Below are 19,619 nucleotides of genomic sequence, written 5' to 3' on the forward strand. Positions count from 1 at the left end.
TTCTGACTCTCTCTCTCTTTAAAGATGAGACCAATCACAAATATAAAGCTAAAACTCCACATAGGGCTGAAAAGAAAATACACTCCTCACTCTTCACTTTAGTGAAGATACCTATGTTGGATATGCCTTAACACTGTACACTTAGACACCTTAATCTTCTTCCAGCCCTTCCTCAGTGAAGATTTACTGCAGCAGTAAATCAGTCCTATACCAGTAGTAGGTAGGAGTTTATGATACATGATCTTGTATTGGGTTTTATCTTCAATATACCCAGAAAATAAAATACATAATTACAACATGCATGAAGAACGCACTGCCTGCCTTTGCTCCGATGAGCATAAAAGTTTCTGCAGATAGGGCATCGTGATCAATGGAGCTAAAGTTAGGGCATCGCGATCGATAGAGCTGAGGTTTGCTTTCTGGAAACTTTCACATCTGAAATGACCAAGCATGCACAGATCAATATTTGGAGGGGGCAAATGGCCACAGTTGTCGTGGAAACCAGCACCAGCATCAGTACCACCACCAACACCAGCGAGCCTGAGTATGGAGTAGTCAGCAAAGCCTTGGAAACATCCCTACTGCTCAGCCTGCACGGAGAGAAGCTGACAGGATTGAAAATGTGCTGAGTGATAGAAAATGAAAAACTGCATTTCTGATGGGCAACTTTGTAATAGCTTGCTCAGGTATTATTTGTAATGTCATAAATGCCAGCTATACTGAGCAGCAGGACAGTTTTAGGAAACCACAATATTAAAATGAAAAACTAGCATTTTAGTAGAAATAACACTAAAATGACAGGACTATAAACCAAGAAATCTCAATAAAAGGCCCAAGTCATGCAAAAGAACCTACATACAGAATAAAGTCTCTATTCCAGTCAAGGATTTAAGTGAAAATATAAACTCTGTTGTGCAGTATGACTGTTGTGCAGTATGACTGTTGTGGTAAGACTGTTGAGCAGTATGGCTATTGTGCAGTGTGACTGTTGTGGGGTATGATTGTTGTGCAGTATGACTGTTGTAGGGTATGACTGTTGTGGTAAGACTGTTGAGCAGTATGGCTATTGTGCAGTGTGACTGTTGTGCGGTATTACTTTTGTGCAGTAAGGCGGTTGTGCGGTATGACTGTTGTGGGGTAAGATGGTTGTGCGGTATGACTGTTGTGTGGTAAGACGGTTGTGCAGTATGACTGTTGTGGGGTATGACTGTTGTGTGGTAAAACTGTTGTGCAGTATGGCTCTTGTGCAGTATGACTGTTGTGTGGTATGACTGTTGTGTGGTATGACAATGATGTTGCAATAATATTGCCAATTACTCTCCTTTCTCATCTTGTATTTCTGTCTCTCTCTTACACAATTACAGACACACATACACAGACACACTTACATAATGTAAGCTCAACCACATCTCTTACAGAAGACTGAAACCTCACAGACATTTATGGTTTCTCTCAAGTGTTTACCCCACCATCCCCAGAAAAATGTATTTGATAAACCCAAGTATGTAAGAATACATTTCTAAGAAAATTCATTTCGTCCTTTACCTTCATCAAACACAGATTTAACTAAAATCTCATGGACATGATAGACCTGTTTTTCTTATCAGCAATTATGTGATATCATTACAATCACTATATAAACTGAATTGTATATTGATTTATGTTTAATAAATGTAGCGTTCGCTGGAACCCCGACGCTCATGGGAGACAAATCTAATGTCTGATATTTGCTTCTGTTCTGTTCCCTCACCAATAGGCAATAAAGCCCCTGTGAGATACAAGTAAAACAAACATGCCTCCTTCACCTGGTTTCCCTAGTGTAAAACCGCTAAACATATTTAGATAATGCACAAACATATTTAGATAATGATAGGGATGTATAATGAGTCATGTAATGTAATGTGAAATAATTACAAAATTTTGCCTTAGGATATTAGTGTTGCTGAGCTTTTCTGTGGTGTCATATTTGTGTGCCACATTATTCCATTCATTAATCTTCCACTATCTCCTGCTAGAGCTTGCACCCACATACCTACACACCCAGCTATGTTTTCCAGATAGGAGATGCTACGTAATACTGGCCTGTCTCATGGTCACCTGCCTGAGGACTGACTCATGTAGGCTTCTGATGCTCCATCAATAAGAACACTCTGTTCACACTGCTATCATATGCAGGTCACCCTGTTCCCCATGTTCACTTAGATCATTCTGTTCACCCTGTTCCCTCAGATCACCCTGTTCACTGTCCACCCCATTTACTCAGATCACCCTGTTCACTGTCCACCCCATTTACTCAGATCACCCTGTTCACTTGGATCACTCTGCTCATTCTGTTCACTCAGACAAAAAATATTTACATAATAAATATATTATAATATTTTTAAGTATTACCTGACAGTAGATCAGCACCGAATAATTCTTCATGTAAGTCTAAAAGCTTGTGTTCTATACTCTGTGACATAACAGCGTACTATACTATACTACTATACTGAAGCATCTTTCTTTCATCTGTGCCTTAACAGCCTCCATTACTGCAGAACAATGTGGGAAATCACCTGAAGTCACCTGTGGGCGGCAGACAGTGGACACTCTGATGGGAGGCTGCAGCGTTCCCTGAGCCTGTCTGTAATGGACGCTTCACGTCTGCATCATGAACCCTGACCCCTGCATCGTGAACTCTGACCCCTGCATGCATCTGCCTTCGGGAAGGCCTCTGTGTGAGATCTGTCAGCTCAGACTGGTGATGGACTGGACTGTGAGTCTGTAATTAAACCACCTTCTAGTGTCCCAGCACCCTTTCTGTCCCCTTTGTGCAAGGACAACACGTATATAAATATAGCTCAGTTCATGCTGTAGTGTTTTCATAGAAAATGGTCTAATGGCGCCTTTTAGGTTTGCCTGTGGAGTAGATGTACCTGATAAAGTGATCAACCAGTGTGTACAAGATGTGTTTCTGTGATAGAAATTAAGCCTATAGAATCTGCTCTGGATCTGACAATAGCCACCATGACTCATAATCAGACACTAGGAGTCCAGACATACTTGTGATTTTGCTGGTGTCTGAATAAGGACTGGTCTGAGTTGGAGCTGATTACAAGCTTATGCAGGTTTCAAGAAATTGTATATGTTTAAGTGATGAAGTGAACAGAAAACACCATCTTTTCTAGGTAACAGTGAAACAATTGAGCACATGCAAAATGTTTGCCACAGAATATCGAGAAAATGTACACTTGATAATGTATGATGGTAGTGGCTCTTACACTGCTTTTGTACTGTTTCCATCAGCAGAAGATCAACACTCTCCAACAGTTAATGAAGTGATAAATTGTCCATCACTAAAGTAGTGGCAATATGCTGGCTTGTAAAACGAATCAGTGGTTCATGGTGAGGGACATGCAGCACTCGGTCTTGGCCTGTCCTGCGTGCCATGGTCCCTTTACACTGTCCTTTGATGTGACCGAGGGCTCCCCATGGTCTCAGCTGCTGAACAGTGTATCATTGTTTTCTGCCTTTTCAGTTCTCTGGTTCTGTGTGTGACAGTAAGGAACTGGTTGCAGTTCTCTGACGGGCAAATCAAAGCTTCATACAGCACACATACCTGCAGCTGTGTTCCAGTACAGTGATACTATTACTGCTACTACTCATACTACCACTAACACCACTAATACTGTTACTAATACAACCACTATCACCACTACTACTACTACTAATACTACCACTAACACCACTAATACTATTACTAATACAACCACTATCACCACTATTACTACTAATACTACCACTACTAATACTACTACCCATACTGCCACTACTACTGCTACCACCACTACTACTACTACCCTTACTGCCACTACTACTACTACTACTACTACTACTACTACTACTACTACTAACTCCACTACTACCACTTTGCAACCCCAGTACTTTTACTTCTAATAATACTTCTAATACTACCGCTACTACTATATATTACTACTACCACTACAATACTACTACTACTACTACTAAACCACTAGTACCACCACTAATACTACTACTAATATTACCATTACAATACATCTATTACTACCATCACTAATACTACTAATAACACCACCACTACTTCTGCTACCAATAGTACTACTACTAGTACTACTACTATTACAACTACTACATCTACTAGTACTTCTACTACATCTACCACTACTACTATTATGACATTTTCCAATACAAGCACAGCTCTATGCTGATGGGGAGAGGGTGGAAGGTGGCAGGTAGTCCTTGCAATACACTGAAGGTAATAGGTAGTACTTTGAACTGCATGCGTAAATGAATGTGCAACCAGTGTAATCAACCTACGACAGGCGTGCTATGCTCTGGACATTTGCTATGAGTGAGAAACCCAGCAACTGACTAAGCTGTAAAGTGTTTATAGTTGTTGAACTGTAGTAACCAGACAGATGGATTTTCAATAATCACGAGGTGCTCTGGGTGAGCCACCGTGACAGTGGCTAGCAAACAGCCATTCATCAGGCACCGAGCACATGGACATCTATCATGCCCTCTTCATCTCTGAAACATCCAAAGATCACCGTAGTCACTGCCAGAGGAAGACACATGGGGCTGCCACTCTGTGGGCCTGAGTGCTGCTCTCAGAGATTATTGATTTGATTTGCCTGTGTGCTGGTTGCAGCCATTATTGGGTTAAACCTGTGCCCTGTGGTGAGGTGTGAATGATGTCATGCATGGTGACTTGTAGTTTTATGGGTCTGCCCTGTGCTGCTTTGTGACCTGACGATTGTGAAGCGTGCCTTTTACTGACTGCTCACTGGGTATCATAAATCACTCTAATCTTTCAAACAGGTTATGAGTCACCAGAGGGAGGTGGCAGAGCAGAACACTATGACCACAAGGATAGATGATACCACATGCACAGGGAAAGTGGTACAATGTATACAGAGATGGTTGATACCATGTGTACAGGGATAGGTGGTATCATATAGAAATGGCTGGTACCATGTATGCAGAGGTGGGTGGTACTGTGTGCACACTATGCTGTTTTATTTCCTGATTCCTATGTGACAACATTGGCTACTGTCAGAATCTCAAGCTTCAAATCCAAGATGTAGACACACAAAGAACTCGCTAATTGATACATTTTTTGTTTGGTGTGACTAAATTAGAGTGCAACTCACTGCTTATCGATTAGAAAGCACAAGTTGTTTTTCATCACTTTAAGGAGAAAAATCAGTTGGATCAATACTTGTGGTTATCCACTCCCCATCGGGGTGACCAGTGACAGAATGCATAGTTTTCCAAGGTTAATCTTTGTGACTCCATGTTGGCTGAGGTAAAAGTTTATTCTGTTCCCATGGAATAAACCAATGGCCTTTAGTGCTTTAACAGATTTGCCTCATAGCAGGATGATTAAATTCTGCTTCATAGCAACAGTCAGAACATCTGAAGCTCCCCAGCATGACATCTCAAGATGATATCACAGAGCCATGGTGACAGCCTTGTGAGCTCTGTGACATCACAAAGACTTGCTGATAGCCTTTAGAACTCTGTGACATCACAGAGCCATGTTTACAGCCTTCAGAGTTCTGTGACATAACAGAGCCATGGTGACAGCCTTCACAATTCTGTGACATCACAGAGCCTTGGTGACAGACATCAGAACTCTGTGCCAACACAGCATCATGATTACAACCTTCAGAGCTCTGTGTAATCACTTTGTGCTGCCATTCAGAGCTCACACCAGAACATTTATGATAGCATTCAGAGCTCTGTGATGTCACAGAGCGTTTATGATAGCATTTAGAGCTCTATGACATCACAGAGCCTTTGTGCCACCATGCAGTGTTCTGTGACATCAGAGCCTTGGTGATGGCATTCAGAGATATGTGACATCACAGAGCCCTTGTGCCACCATTCAGAGCTCTGTGATATCTCACAGCCTTGGTGAGAACCTTCAGAACTTTGTGAAATCACAGCAGAGATGTTCAAAAGTCGCAAAATACAAGTCCAAGTCAAGTCACGAGTCTTTAGGCTGGAGTCCAAGTCAAGTCATGAGTCTTTTGACTAGAGTCCAAGTCAAGTCTCAAGTCAATACCAGGATAAACATAGGGACATGAGATGGAAAATAACAATTTTATATATTACCTTGGTAACTCTATTGTTGACCATCCCCCATTACCCCCACTTCCAGGTATTGCATTTTTTGTCTCAATGCAGTTGAGAATTTTCAAAATAAATGTAAGCTCCTATCTTAGAATGACATTTTAACTTTATTTTAGCAAAAAAGATCACATCTGATAACGATGTAAATATCACTAACAATGGTGTAATTCTGTGGGCTGAAAAACCATAGAAAGCATCACTCATTTTCATTCCGCGACGGTTGTCTCGGCGTAAAACAATCTAAACGTGATAGCCGATAACATCCATATTTTCTCTATAGTTCAAATTAGTCTTGGACATTCATTTACACACGTGTCACTCCTGCAAAACAATCATTGTGGAGAGTAAAACACATTTTTTAAAGGTTAATTTATTTAACTTAAAATGTCAACGGTTTTTGATGTTTGTTTACAAGTGGTCATTACGCTAACTGGAGCTACTACGGTAGCTGTAATGACGGCTAAGTACAGTTGTGATCAAATTTATTCAACCCCCACTGAAATAAAGTGTTTTGGCCAGTTTGACATTGATTTTGATAATTTCAGTCATCTTATTTACAATTATATCAAAGAGGCACTTATAAATTAGACAAACATAACATAATATTTATGATGGAATAACCACAAATGTCTTTACTGTGCTCACATCATTATCAGTTTTATTCAACCCCCTAGTGACATTATTTTTTAGTACTTAGTACAACATCCTTTTCCAGTTATGACAGCTTTCAAGCGTGAAGCATAGCTTGACACAAGTGTCTTGCAGCGACCTATGGGTATCTTAGCCCATTCTTCATGGGCAAAAGCCTCCAGTTCAGTCACATTCTTAGGCTTGCGCACTGCAACTGCCTTCTTTAGGTCCCACCAGAGGTTCTCAATTGGATTTAAGTCTGGTGATTGCGATGGCCCCTCTAGAATGTTCCAGCCTTTCATGTTCAACCATGCTCTAGTGGACTTGGATGTGTGCTTCGGATCATTGTCCTGTTGGAAGGTCCAACGTCTCCCAAGCCGCAGGTTTGTGACTGACTCCATCACATTTTCCTCCAAGATCTCCTGGTACTGAAGGGAATTCATGGTACCCTGCACACGTTGAAGCTTTCCTGTACCATTAGAAGCAAAACAGCCCCAAAGCATAATTGACCCCCCGCCATGCTTCACAGTAGGCAAGGTGTTCTTTTGTTCATAAGCCTGGTTCTTCCTTCTCCAAACATAGAGCTGGTCCATTGTCCCAAACAGTTCTAATTTAGTTTCATCTGACCACAGTACACTGTTCCAAAACCTTTGTGGCTTGTCCACATGACTTTTGGCATACTGCAGTCGACTTTTCTTGTTCTTTGGAGTCAGCAAGGGGGTGCGTCTGGGCGTTCTGGCATGGAGGTCTTCGTTATGCAGTGCGCGCCTTATTGTCTGAGCTGAAACTTCAGTGCCCACATCTGACAGGTCTTTTTTCAGTTCCTTAGCAGTCACGCGGGGATTTTTCTCCACATTACGCTTCAGATAGCGCACAGCAGTCGCGGTCAGGATCTTTCTGCCACGACCAGGTAACGTTTCCACTGTGCCCTTTAACTTGAACTTGCGAATGATACTTCCGATAGTGTCTCTTGGAATATTTAACAACTTCGCAATCTTTTTATATCCATTGCCATTCTTGTGAAGAGCAATAACCTCTTCTCTTGTCTTCTGGGACCATTCTCCTGCCTTGACCATGCTTGGAAACACACCAGTAGATGTCTAGAAGGAGCTGAGTATCACAGTCCTTTTAAATCTGCCTAATTGGTGCTTATCATGCTTGATTGCTGCTCGTTGACATCCACAGATGTTTTCAATACCTGATGGAAAACACTGGAATGAACCTCTGTTCTTAGGAGTGGTAGTCGTAAAGGGGTTGAATAATTGTGTCAATGAAGAAATCACAAAAAGGCCATTTAATACTTTATGACAAAAAAAATTGATGCTATCTTAGTTGCATTTAGTTCTTTAACAAGTCCTTGTAAGATTTCATTATGAACACAATTACAAATGTGCACTGAATTCCATAAAACCCTTCGCAGCATTGGGGGTTGAATAAATTTGATCACAACTGTAACTAAGGTAAACTAAACAAACCTATCCGGGTGTGTTTGCAGGTGCCTCATGAAGTTTGATGGGGTCAGTCCACTCCAGTGTTTAATTTGTTTCCCACATTCTTTGCACGTTGCGTCCTTCGGTCCAAAGATTTTAAACTCAATATAGCCAATGGCTCCACGTAGCCTATAGTACTCTAGCCGAAGCTCGTTTGTTTACATTTGATGTGTCTCTCCGATTTCCCGCTCACATCTCAAGACGATTTGCGTCCCAATCACTGAAAAGTAAGGATTAATGGCAAAATAAACACACAAAGAAAATATTTTTCTATAACTCACACACAGCGTGACAAAGCATTTGTGATAGTTGTCTGTGCTCTGCGACATTACAGAGCCCTGGAGACCGCATCCTGAGCGCTGCGGCATCACAGAGCATTGGTGTAGGCTCACTGCCATGCAGGATGCACTGTTGACATCCTTCTAACAGGGGTTGCAGAGATAATGAGCCTTCCAAGAGTCCTCAGAGACACAGCCAGTCAGCAAAAATTGCACTCATGACCTGACTAGCTGACAGTTTATTACCTGTGCTCAGAAGCAGCTCTTAACCACAGAGGTGTGCTTCTGTAAAGCACACACGGTCCAGGGGACTACATAGTCGGATCACTGACTGAATACTGTCTCAGGGCCAGTTGTCTGGACTCATTAGCCATTATGTTTAACAACTTCACTCCCATGATTCTTGAAGCTTACAGACTAGACGAAATAAATAAAATCAGCTTGAAAATACCACATACAATGTGGAATCAGGCCATCAAAACAAGCTTGATAAGAACCTGGTCTAAACCCCTAATGAGCAAGCCAAGGGTTATAGTGCCAATAACAAACTCCCACAGGGCATAAGAAAGAAATCTTAGGGGGACCAGGATGAGAATGGAAAGCTGTCCTTAGGCCACATAGGATACCTGCACTCATACTGACAGGAACAGAAACAAACATGAACTAAATTAGGTGAAAAATAAATCAGGGAAATTACAATACCTGAGTCCATTATGCTATTACATTATAATAACCTGTGGGCATCCAGGTAATCTGCAAAATAATAATACAGCAGAAGGTGCATTTCAGATCAAGCGGGTACAGGGGTAAGAATTCTGGCAGTGTCATCATTATGGCATCAGAGATAACATACTGCAGTCTCTCACAAGCAGCCAATCAAATGGCAGGGCCATAGATGGGAGATGGAACAGATAGTTAAGTATGCCTAGATGCTAGGCTGGCACCCACCTGACATACACCTTCCTGCACTGGTAATCCTAAAGCTGTCCACACCACTGGTCCCTCACAGACACACCAGAGCATGGAGTCTGTTTCCTGTGACTGAAATATTTCATACCTGCTTCATCCCTGGGCGACCGTAACTGTCCAGCTGATTGGCCCATTCCCTTTACGAGTACATTTCAGACCGAGATCAATAGCTTGCAGCCATGGAAGCACAACATGAATGCCAAAGGCTGACATGTCATTTACAAGAGCACAGGGACAGCGCCACCTTAATTTCATTTTCACGTTGACCCACTGCTACTATAATCCCACTGTGCTGTCTGGCAACAAATAGAGAATTGGTTATCATCGCCCTGCCAAAAGACAGAAGTCCTTTCCCCCTTCAGAGGAAGGATCTTTCGTTGGCACACAGGTGATAATGTAATTACACTCCCTGCATTTCCACAGTGCCCAACAGCATAACTTTCAAAAGTCTTCTTTGAAAACATGCAGTATTGATTTCACACCTTGTACTTCAGATTTTGCAGTTCGTTCTAAAGTATTCATTTATTATTACTGACATTGCCTGTTAATTCAACATTATTATTAAGACGTAAACCCGACATTTTAAAAGCTTATTGAAGAGATTATGAATTTATGTGCTCATTATATATTGTACCACAGCCCAGACAGCTTAGAGGAATGCTGTAAGAATTTATTACCAGTGCTGATCCATAATGCATGTATTAGTCTGACCCGATGTCTTCACCCTGAAATATTCCATTATATTCAGCCCGTCCACCCACTGCTTGCTCACTCATCCTCTACATACAGCTGGCAAATGCACGTCTGAAGGAGAGATGCCTGGTTCAAGCAGTGAAGTGCAGTCCTGGCTCCTGACTCTACCAGGCCCTTAGCCATTCCCGCCATATACCCGCCATACACCCGTCATGTTCTGAGGGGGGGGGGGGGGGCTCGTGGCCATGGTGCTGGAGCAGCAGAGCTGTATGGAACCGAGCTGAACTGTGCTATTGCTGGCATGTTGGACTCACTGAAGCGCGTGCTGAACGTGATGTAATGGATAGTGAGGCGTGACGCTCCTAACGACAAAGCTTCATGCTGGGAGAGCTGAATATGGATGAAAGCAGCGAATCCCCAGAGCCAGAGTCCATTGAACTGCAGCTGTGGACTGGGGGCGCGTTGAGGACATTGAGGAGAGGGATAACAGGACACTCGCACATAACATTTCATCTTATGTCTGTACTTCACTACTCTTCAACTCTGCGGGCATTGTTTGACCTTGCCATTTAAGCCCCTTGTGTATTAAGGATAGAACCATAACTGTTTAAAGGAAGAGCAGCAGCTAACAGCAGCGCTATCAGGGGCCACGCACCCACCATTAAACAGCAGTGCTATCAGGGGCCACATCACAGGGTTTCAATCGTACCCTGCTCCTTCAGCAGTACTTACTGTGGTACTATATTTTATTCCTTCATTTTGCCAGGGAGCTAAAGCAGTGGTCAGTGGTCAGCAGTGGTCAGCAGTGGTCAGCGGTCAGCAGTGAAACGGAAGTCAGCAGAAGATCAACTTGATCCACCACAGGCACTGAAACGTTGAGGGACTTGTCATCTTTTCAATCTCATTTTCCAGAGTTCCATAACCGGTGATTTACATGAAGGAAGTAAACATCAAGGTGAAACATTAAAACTGGGTCGCAGTTTGTTGCTTGGCCATTTAACGAGCGTGTGCAGAACCCCAGAACCCCAACAAGAACCCTGCAGTTGAACCACCTGCACCCCTAAAATAGAAACTAACACTGCCTCTGTCACAAGAGCAGTCACGGATGGCCGCAGGTGCATCAGGCTCTTCCCGCACCTCTCCTTGCACTGAGGTAAAAATGATCAGATCTGTCCACCTTTCAGCACTCATAACCCATTTTTGCAGAGATGCGAGTGTGACTAAGGCATTCAGCACTTATGTCTCCTGTCAGCTACAGATTCCTGATATACAGCCGCACATTTAAAGGCACAGGCAAGTATTGGCAAGCCAGGTTCTGGTGCACCACAGTGCTGTAAGTTTGGAGCCATTAACAAGCATGCTTGTCTGCATCTCTTTTTTGTTAACTCAGACATGCAGCTGTGAAATGGTTTGGAAACCTCCAGAGTGGGGCTTTAGCAGAGATGTAATTCGCAGCTGGCAAGATGGTGAGTAAGCGCAGGTCTGAATGCAACATGACGGAATCTTTATTTGCTCAGGGTCAAAATGGGATGCACACTGTCAGCCACGGTCCCACCGAGAGGGACAGATGGCTTTGTGACGGAGGTGTGTGCACGTGTGCTCAGGGTTAACATGGAGGGAAGGGAGGAGAGAAACAGAAGTGTTGACTAGAAGAGAGAGAGAGAGAGAGAGAGAGAGAGAGAGAGAGAGAGAGAGAGAGAGAGAGAGCGAGATGAGGATGGTTTATCATTGGGTCACAATAATTTGCCAGTTCATCAGTGCTTTGGATGTCTGTGACCACAGCTGTACTAATGCCAGAAATTGTAGTGTTAGTATGGCGGATGGGAGAATGTAACAGCCAACATAACCTTCAGTATTGCTCTCATTATACCAGAAAACCTGCTCAGAAAACGTGCTTATCAAACATTCAGTACATGTCAAACCTTTGTACAAATACCAGCACAACCACTCCACTGTTTTCACAGTTTAGCAGCCAATTCCTGGTGCTTTAGGTCTCTTCTTTACACTACAGCACACACTGAATAATACAATTATAATTTACTCACTACTCTGTAAGTGTCTAATAGGCTACCACACATTTTACAGCCAACCTTCCAATCACAACTGAAAATTGCTGGAAAATTGTTGCATCCTGAAGTCAAAGTACTGTAGAGTAGTTGTGTAAGGGCTGGAGTGCTGGCCATTTTAATTGGATGGTTTCACAAGGAGGTGTAAGGGCTTCAGTTCTGGCCGTATCATTGGCTGATTTCATGAGTAGGTATATGGACTGGAGTTCTGGCTATACTGATTGGCTGATTCCTTAAGTGGCCTAGTATTGACCAAGAGGTCAGTCTTATGTGGATGCTTTTATGCACTTGAAAATACATTTTATGCAGACACTTATGAGTGCAGCAAAACATACAAAATATCCCATGAGTATGAGACATACATCTGTGTGTATGTTTTTTATTTGCGATGCTTAAATAAAACTTCTTCTTATAAACAGCTCAGTAATGATAAAGGCCACTAGTGACTCATCTCAACCATGCAGAAGAAAGACAAGTCACCATTAGTCCACTACATTCTGAGTACATAGACCTAACCATGTACAGGAGTGATTCCTGTATGTGCGGCTATAGAGCAGGTTTGTCTAGTAAACTGGTAGGTTTATGTTCATGACCTGCCATCTCCTTTACAGGCCTGGTATCCTCTTATGCAAGAATGGCTGGTGACTACTATGTCAGTCTGCCTCTGCCATTGACAGCATATGGCAAAGCTGGGATTCAAACCTGGATTCTAATGATGGGATTTCCCTCTTTGATCATAGTACCTAGTTCAAGGGAAACAAATTAAGAACTGACATGAAAACAAACAAACCCTCCTGCAAAGCCAAAACTGTCTATCACATTCATCTTCTTTATCAAGCCTAATTCAGTATATGACACAGCTTATATTCAAAATCTCCCAGTGTTGAGCTATGATGACAGATCCTGCCATTCATAAAGGCATTTCACCAAAGCCAAGCGTGTGAGGGCTGGTAGATTTAAACCACAATTACAGAGACTAGTCAGCCCGAATGATCGTAGGAGAAAGTCATTATTTGAGGAAAAATTCATAATCATTTGTAGAGCAGCTTACGCAGATGCAAATAGAGGAGGCACAATGAGATGGATTGAAGACACAGAGCAAAACTGACTTACTCAGCAGCAAAACCCTGAAGGCCTGGTGAGACCTTGGTGAGACTCAGCCATAACCCAACATCCTCACAGCCTTGTGAGACCCAGCCATGACCCAACATCCTCACGGCCCAGTGAGACCCAGCCATGACCCAACATCCTTACAGCCATGACCCAACATCCTCACGGCCCAGTGAGACCCAGCCATGACCCAACATCCTCCCAGCCATGACCCAACATCCTCACAGCCTTGTGAGACCAAGCCATGACCCAACATCCTCACGGCCCAGTGAGACCCAGCCATGACCCAACATCCTCACGGCCTCGTGAGACCCAGCCATGACCCAACATCCTCACAGCCTTGTGAGACCCAGCCATGACCCAACATGCTCACAGCCATGACCCAACATCCTCACAGCCTTGTGAGACCAAGCCATGACCCAACATCCTCACAGGCATGACCCAACATGCTCACGGTCCAGTGAGACCCAGCCATGACCCAACATCCTCACAACCTCATGAGATCCAGCCATGAACCAACATCCTCACAGCCATGACCCAACATCCTTACAGGCATGACCCAACATGCTCACGGTCCAGTGAGACCCAGCCATGACCCAACATCCTCACAACCTCATGAGACCCAGCCATGACCCAAAATCCTCACGGCCTAGTGAGACCCAGCCATGACCCAACATCTTCACGGCCCAGTGAGACCCAGCCATGACCCAACATCCTCACAGCCATAACCCAACATCCTCACGGCCTGGTGAGACCTAGCTGTGATCGAACATCCTTGCGGTATCCTGAACGAGTGTACGATATCATACCTTGTTCTGTCATCTCTTGCAGTGTGAAATGACAGACCAAGGTATGAGTAAATCGATGCAGCTTTCAGAATCAACAGCGTGAGACACCACAATGCATAAGATCAAGAGTCAATCTTATCTCACAGAGAGACTCAGCAGGGTATGTACAGAAAAATGATATTACCAATCTCTCTCTTCATTTTATGTGGTATGTCGAAATATCACAGAAATAGAGAGCAGACATGCCCTGTTTAGGAATATTGATTACGTTTGATAAGAACATTGGTAAAATATAACATTAGGCAAAGGTCTTTGTGCTATTAGTACTCTTACTGATAGTTTTGTACAGAGGGACAAAGGCCTGTGTTGCCTTGTGTCTGAACAGGAGTGTTTGGAGCTCTCTTGCAGAACATGTTGGTGATTTCTAGCTGGTTTGTATAGTGACCTATTCATTCATGCAATGGCTTCCTTTATCTTTTGTCAAGCTGCCAATGACAGTGTGTTTATCTGAGAGTGACTGATCACTGATCTGTCACGACTGATCACCAATGCTGACTCACTGCATTACATATATCAGTAAATGTCACCAACAGTATGTTTGTGCAACACGCGTCTGGAAAGGGCTGGCAGCTCATGGAAATGCCATGGTATTTCTCCAGGAAAGGCGATGCTATTTCTCCCTCCTGTCTTTCTTCACACTGAGCAGGAGGAGGAGGCTAAGAGGAGGTCTATATTCAGGCACATGTGAACAGGAAGTGTTGTAATAATGACCTGCTACTGCACTGCTGACAGCTTTACACTCCCATGCTGTTGAATTTTCCCTGCCACGTGCTCCTGAGCAGAAGGCCAATTTTATGGGCAATATTGTTTTCTCTGCACTTACGAAAAATAATATTTTCTGAATTCATAGACGATGCCCTGAAATAAACAGCAAAGCAAGATGTAAAATATTCATGGAAGACTGTTGAGTGGGATGGATGATGGATGATGGGTGATGGGTGATGGGTGATGGATGATGGGTGATGGTTGATGGTTGATGGGTGATGGGTGATGGGTAATGGATGATGGGTGATGGGTGATGGTTGATGGGTGATGGATGATGGGTGATGTGTGATGGTTGATGGGTGATGGATGATGGGTGATGTGTGATGGATGATGTGTGATGGGTGATGGATGATGGGTGATGTGTGATGGTTGATGGGTAATGGGTGATGGGTGATGGATGATGGGTGATGGGTGATGGGTGATGGATGATGGGTGATGGATGATGGGTGATGTGTGATGGGTGATGGGTGATGTGTGATGGGTGATGGGTGATGTGTGATGGGTGATGGGTGATGGGTGATGGGTGATGGGTGATGGGTGATGGGTGATGGGTGATGGGTGATGGGTGATGGGTGATGGGTGATGTGTGATGGTTGATGGGTGATGGGTGATGGGTGATGGGTGATGTGTGATGGGTGATGGTTGATGGGTGGGTGATGGGTGATGGGTGATGTGTGATGGGTGATGTGTGATGGTTGATGGGTGGGTGATGGGTGATGGGTGATGGGTGATGTGTGATGGTTGATGGGTGATGGGTGATAGATGATGGATGTGTGATGGGTGATGTGTGATGGGTGATAGATGATGGGTGGGTGATGGGTGATAGATGATGGGTGGGAGTTGGGTGATGGGTGATAGATGATGGGTGGGTGATGGGTGATGGGTGATAGATGATGGGTGGGAGATGGGTGATGGGTGATGGGTGATGGTTGATGGGTGGGTGATGGGTGATGGGTGATGGGTGATGAGTGATGGATGATAGATGATAGATGATGGATGCATGTGTATGTGAAATAGAAGGATCAGTTGTGTGCTCCACCGTTTTGGAAGCATTTGGCTTACTTTCTTACATGCATTATATAAACCTTTAAAGAGGTTGCACAATGCCAGCACACTTTAATAGGCCCAGAAACAGGGAAGACAAGACTGTCTGCCATGTTTCTGGAAGTGGGCGTCTGGACCAGTGATCCAGAAGGAAAGGCTGGTAGCCCAAGTATGTAATTTGGCACAACCCACAGATAGAATCCAGGTGTCAATTGAGTTGCATACTATAGCCCCATTGTCACGACTTTAAGCAGGAAAACTTTTAACGTCTCCAAGTACCTTAAAAAGTTTTCTTTACATTTATTTCAGGCGAGATCACTTGGCCTAGTACTGATTGGATAATCACCATTGACTGGCATTAGGTGACGACCAATCACACTCAGATGTAATACGGGAACTATTTTTTCAAGAGCGGATGGATGCAGAAGGCAACACACAGGTTTGGTGGGATTTGCATCTCATCGTGCCATTCAAAATCTGATGACAAGAAATGTCAGTAGTGCCGCAGAATCACCCCAAGAATGTCATTCAGGTAATCATGCATTCAGGGTAATGAGTGTGTTAACCCACGCTACAGTCACAGAGCCTAGATGCAGAGATGCCTGCAGAGATAATGAAGGTGGGCCTCGTCTAGGGAGTGGGTGGACTGTGTCAGGCCTCTGTCTCCCTCCCACTACCCTGAGTCTGCATGTGAGATCACACCCCCATGAAGTGGTGGTACAGGAGATGGACCCTGTGTGCAATCTGTCACAGACACCTCAGCCTTATCCACAGGTTTCTCCTATGATCTTCTCTGCGGTGAACATAAACCCAAGTATATACATCCTTACACACACATACGTATTCATGCACCCACCCACGGACACATGCATGCATGTACACAGACACACATATACAAAATGCACAAAAATAACTACATATGTGCAAATTCAGTAGCACAAAAAAAAATCACACATGTGCACACACATGTACAGGCTGTGTCTCACCTACAAATGTGCATAAACATCATCAGATACTATCTCTCACTTTCTCTACACACACCAACACACACATGCACACAACATACACTCGGGACCACACACATGCACACAACCCACATACAGTAGGTAAACTCAGGAGCCCTGATGAAAACTGACAGGGGTTAACCAAACAAACAATATTCAATCTGAGGCCTGCTCTTATACATCCTGCACAAAGAGAACCCTTATTAAACTGTTGAAAGGAAAGGAAACTAGACATTTTCATGGCAGATTATGAAAAGATTACTATCACAACAATTTCTATGGCAACCATTGAAGGGCTAGTTTAAGACACTGAAAGGGATGCTGTTTTAAAGAGACAGAACTTGAGATCTCTGTCTGACCCACTCCTTGAGGGAGTGTCGGACGTCCAGCAGATCACAGCAGCCTCCTCCCCACGTTAGGCATGTCTGATGGTGCCTTTGATGGGGGACAGAGCGCCGGGCGGATGTACGCAAACAGATTCCTGCTACTCTGAATGCTCAGATGAAACCTAGACCCAGTAAAACAGTAGTAAGAGGTGCATTGTTGCTGCTTAAAGGGATTAAAGGATCCTGCTTCTCATCATAAGACAGGAAGAAGCTGATGGGGACCAGAAGATGAATTGGCCTTGCCATTAAATCAGACAGCACAGCTGCAGAACTGTGCAGAGATGGTTAGATGCCAACTCCTGTCTAGCTTTTTCCTTTCTCTCAAACTGCTCTGCCTTTTACAGCATTTACGGCACTCTTATCCAGAGCCACTTACAAAGTGCACACTAGTGATCACTAGGGGGCTGTAGGACCCTAGGCCAGGGACACATGAGCAGTTTGGGATAAGTGTCTTGCTCAAGGGCACTTCAGTCATGGCCTAGGGCCTGGGAATCAAACCCATAACCCTCCGGTCTCCAAGACCATTTCCCTAAACACCAGACCATGACAGCCCCTTCTCCTTCATTACAACGCTTTTGTGACAGTCACCTGACAACAGTTAAAGAGTTTGAGCGTATCGGGATGTAGCACAAGGCATATTTTGATTAGCATCATCCTTGGAGAAACTGAGACATGTAGGTTTTCAGCAGTATAGATCAGGGGTTCCGAAACTTTGATCGCAGTCCGGACGACACTTATTTGTTTGTTTTTGACGGACTGTGGTGTGTGAAGGAGGTGGTGGTTTCTCTGGGGTAAACTACATAATGCGTTACACATGTGATTTGACCACACTGAAATGATGTAGAACTAACAGGTGGACACACATACTGAGACGAGCAAGGTTTATTAGGAGCAAATTTGAGATCTTGGATACTAGGACTGTCTATGGTCACCTTAGCAAGGGCGGAGATAACCGAAAAGGTGTGGCAAACTGAACCAATAAGACAAGCACATGGGATACAAAACAAAAACATGACAGGTGAGGGCGGAGCCAGGCATGAAACACATGTTTTGGTTCCACATGGCGAAGTAAATAACCTTGTTTGCTTCGCTTCTCTCTGCATGCTACATATAATGGGTTTGGCCATTAACATCTCCAGCATTTTATAGCTCTATTCCTAAACTCGCTTTATTCCTTTTCCTATCATTTCCGTTTTTGTCTTTGTTTGACAAGATTTTTCTTCTGGAATTGCAGCCCTGGATACAGAATGTGTTAATGGCGGTCTGTGTCTTTACATGTACAAATAACATATCTTACTTAACGTACAAACACATTGTCATGCATCTTCCGTCAACTCCTAAAGGGAGCACAAGGCCTTTGAAAAATGAGCTCCCAGATGAACATGGGAAAAGCACTGTTCCATTACGGTCAATTACTCCCCGGTCATCATGAGTGCTGGATGACCAGCTTGTTCATTTGTAGAGATGGTAATTAAGCTCCGCCCCATTTGTACCGCCCTCCTGCGGGATCAGTACAGAGTGACTCATGTACACTGCTGGCTTTCTGTCCGTGAGTCAAGCCGTGGCAGATTCTCCGGAGAGGCAGATGAACCCTGCTGAAGTCAACAGCAGGAGGCAGGGAAGCATTCTGCTAACTACCCAGCTGCGGAGGAACACGGAGGAACACGGACGAACACGAAGGAACACAGGGGAACACGGAGGAACACGGAGGAACACGGAGGAACACGGAGGAACACGGAGGGCTATGCTATGTCAGCACCAATGGAAGCACTTGCAGACTCTCAGGTCATTGGTGAGAAAACACCCCTTCTGTGTGTGTTACAGAGTGAGACCATAAATTGACCTCATATTCACTCCCTGTAACATGGCTAACCGGAAGCTCACAGAAACACCTGATCTTGTTTCCTGAGGTCTCCTGGGGTCTGCTGAGGTCTCCTGGGGTCTGCTAAGGTCTGCTGAGGTCTGCTGGGGTCTCCTGAGGTCCACTGTATCTCTGCGAGAGCTGTCTGACTGCCTGTGAGCGCAGTCTTTGTGTGCTCTGAGTAGATTACAGCTAGGTGTGGGGGAGGAAGATGTGCTTTAGAGATGGCTAATGCACACGTGTCACAGAAGCAATCTATGAAAACCTTACACTTTTCACTGAACTGACTCACACGTTTCGTCTTTCTGGAAGTGAG

General features: G+C 44.0%; 1 long non-coding RNA gene across 1 annotated transcript in view; it reads left to right on the forward strand.

Annotated features, from left to right (window-relative positions):
* Positions 1-19,619, forward strand: part of LOC143474335 (uncharacterized) — a 35,640-nt gene that overhangs the window by 2,394 nt on the left and 13,627 nt on the right. Inside the window, exon 2 of the long non-coding RNA XR_013120736.1 lies at positions 2,523-2,755. This is a non-coding gene — a long non-coding RNA (uncharacterized LOC143474335). The remainder of the gene's footprint in view (positions 1-2,522; positions 2,756-19,619) is intronic.

Source organism: Brachyhypopomus gauderio, chromosome 13 (genome assembly GCF_052324685.1).
Source record: "Brachyhypopomus gauderio isolate BG-103 chromosome 13, BGAUD_0.2, whole genome shotgun sequence".
NCBI classification, from domain to species: domain Eukaryota; kingdom Metazoa; phylum Chordata; class Actinopteri; order Gymnotiformes; family Hypopomidae; genus Brachyhypopomus; species Brachyhypopomus gauderio.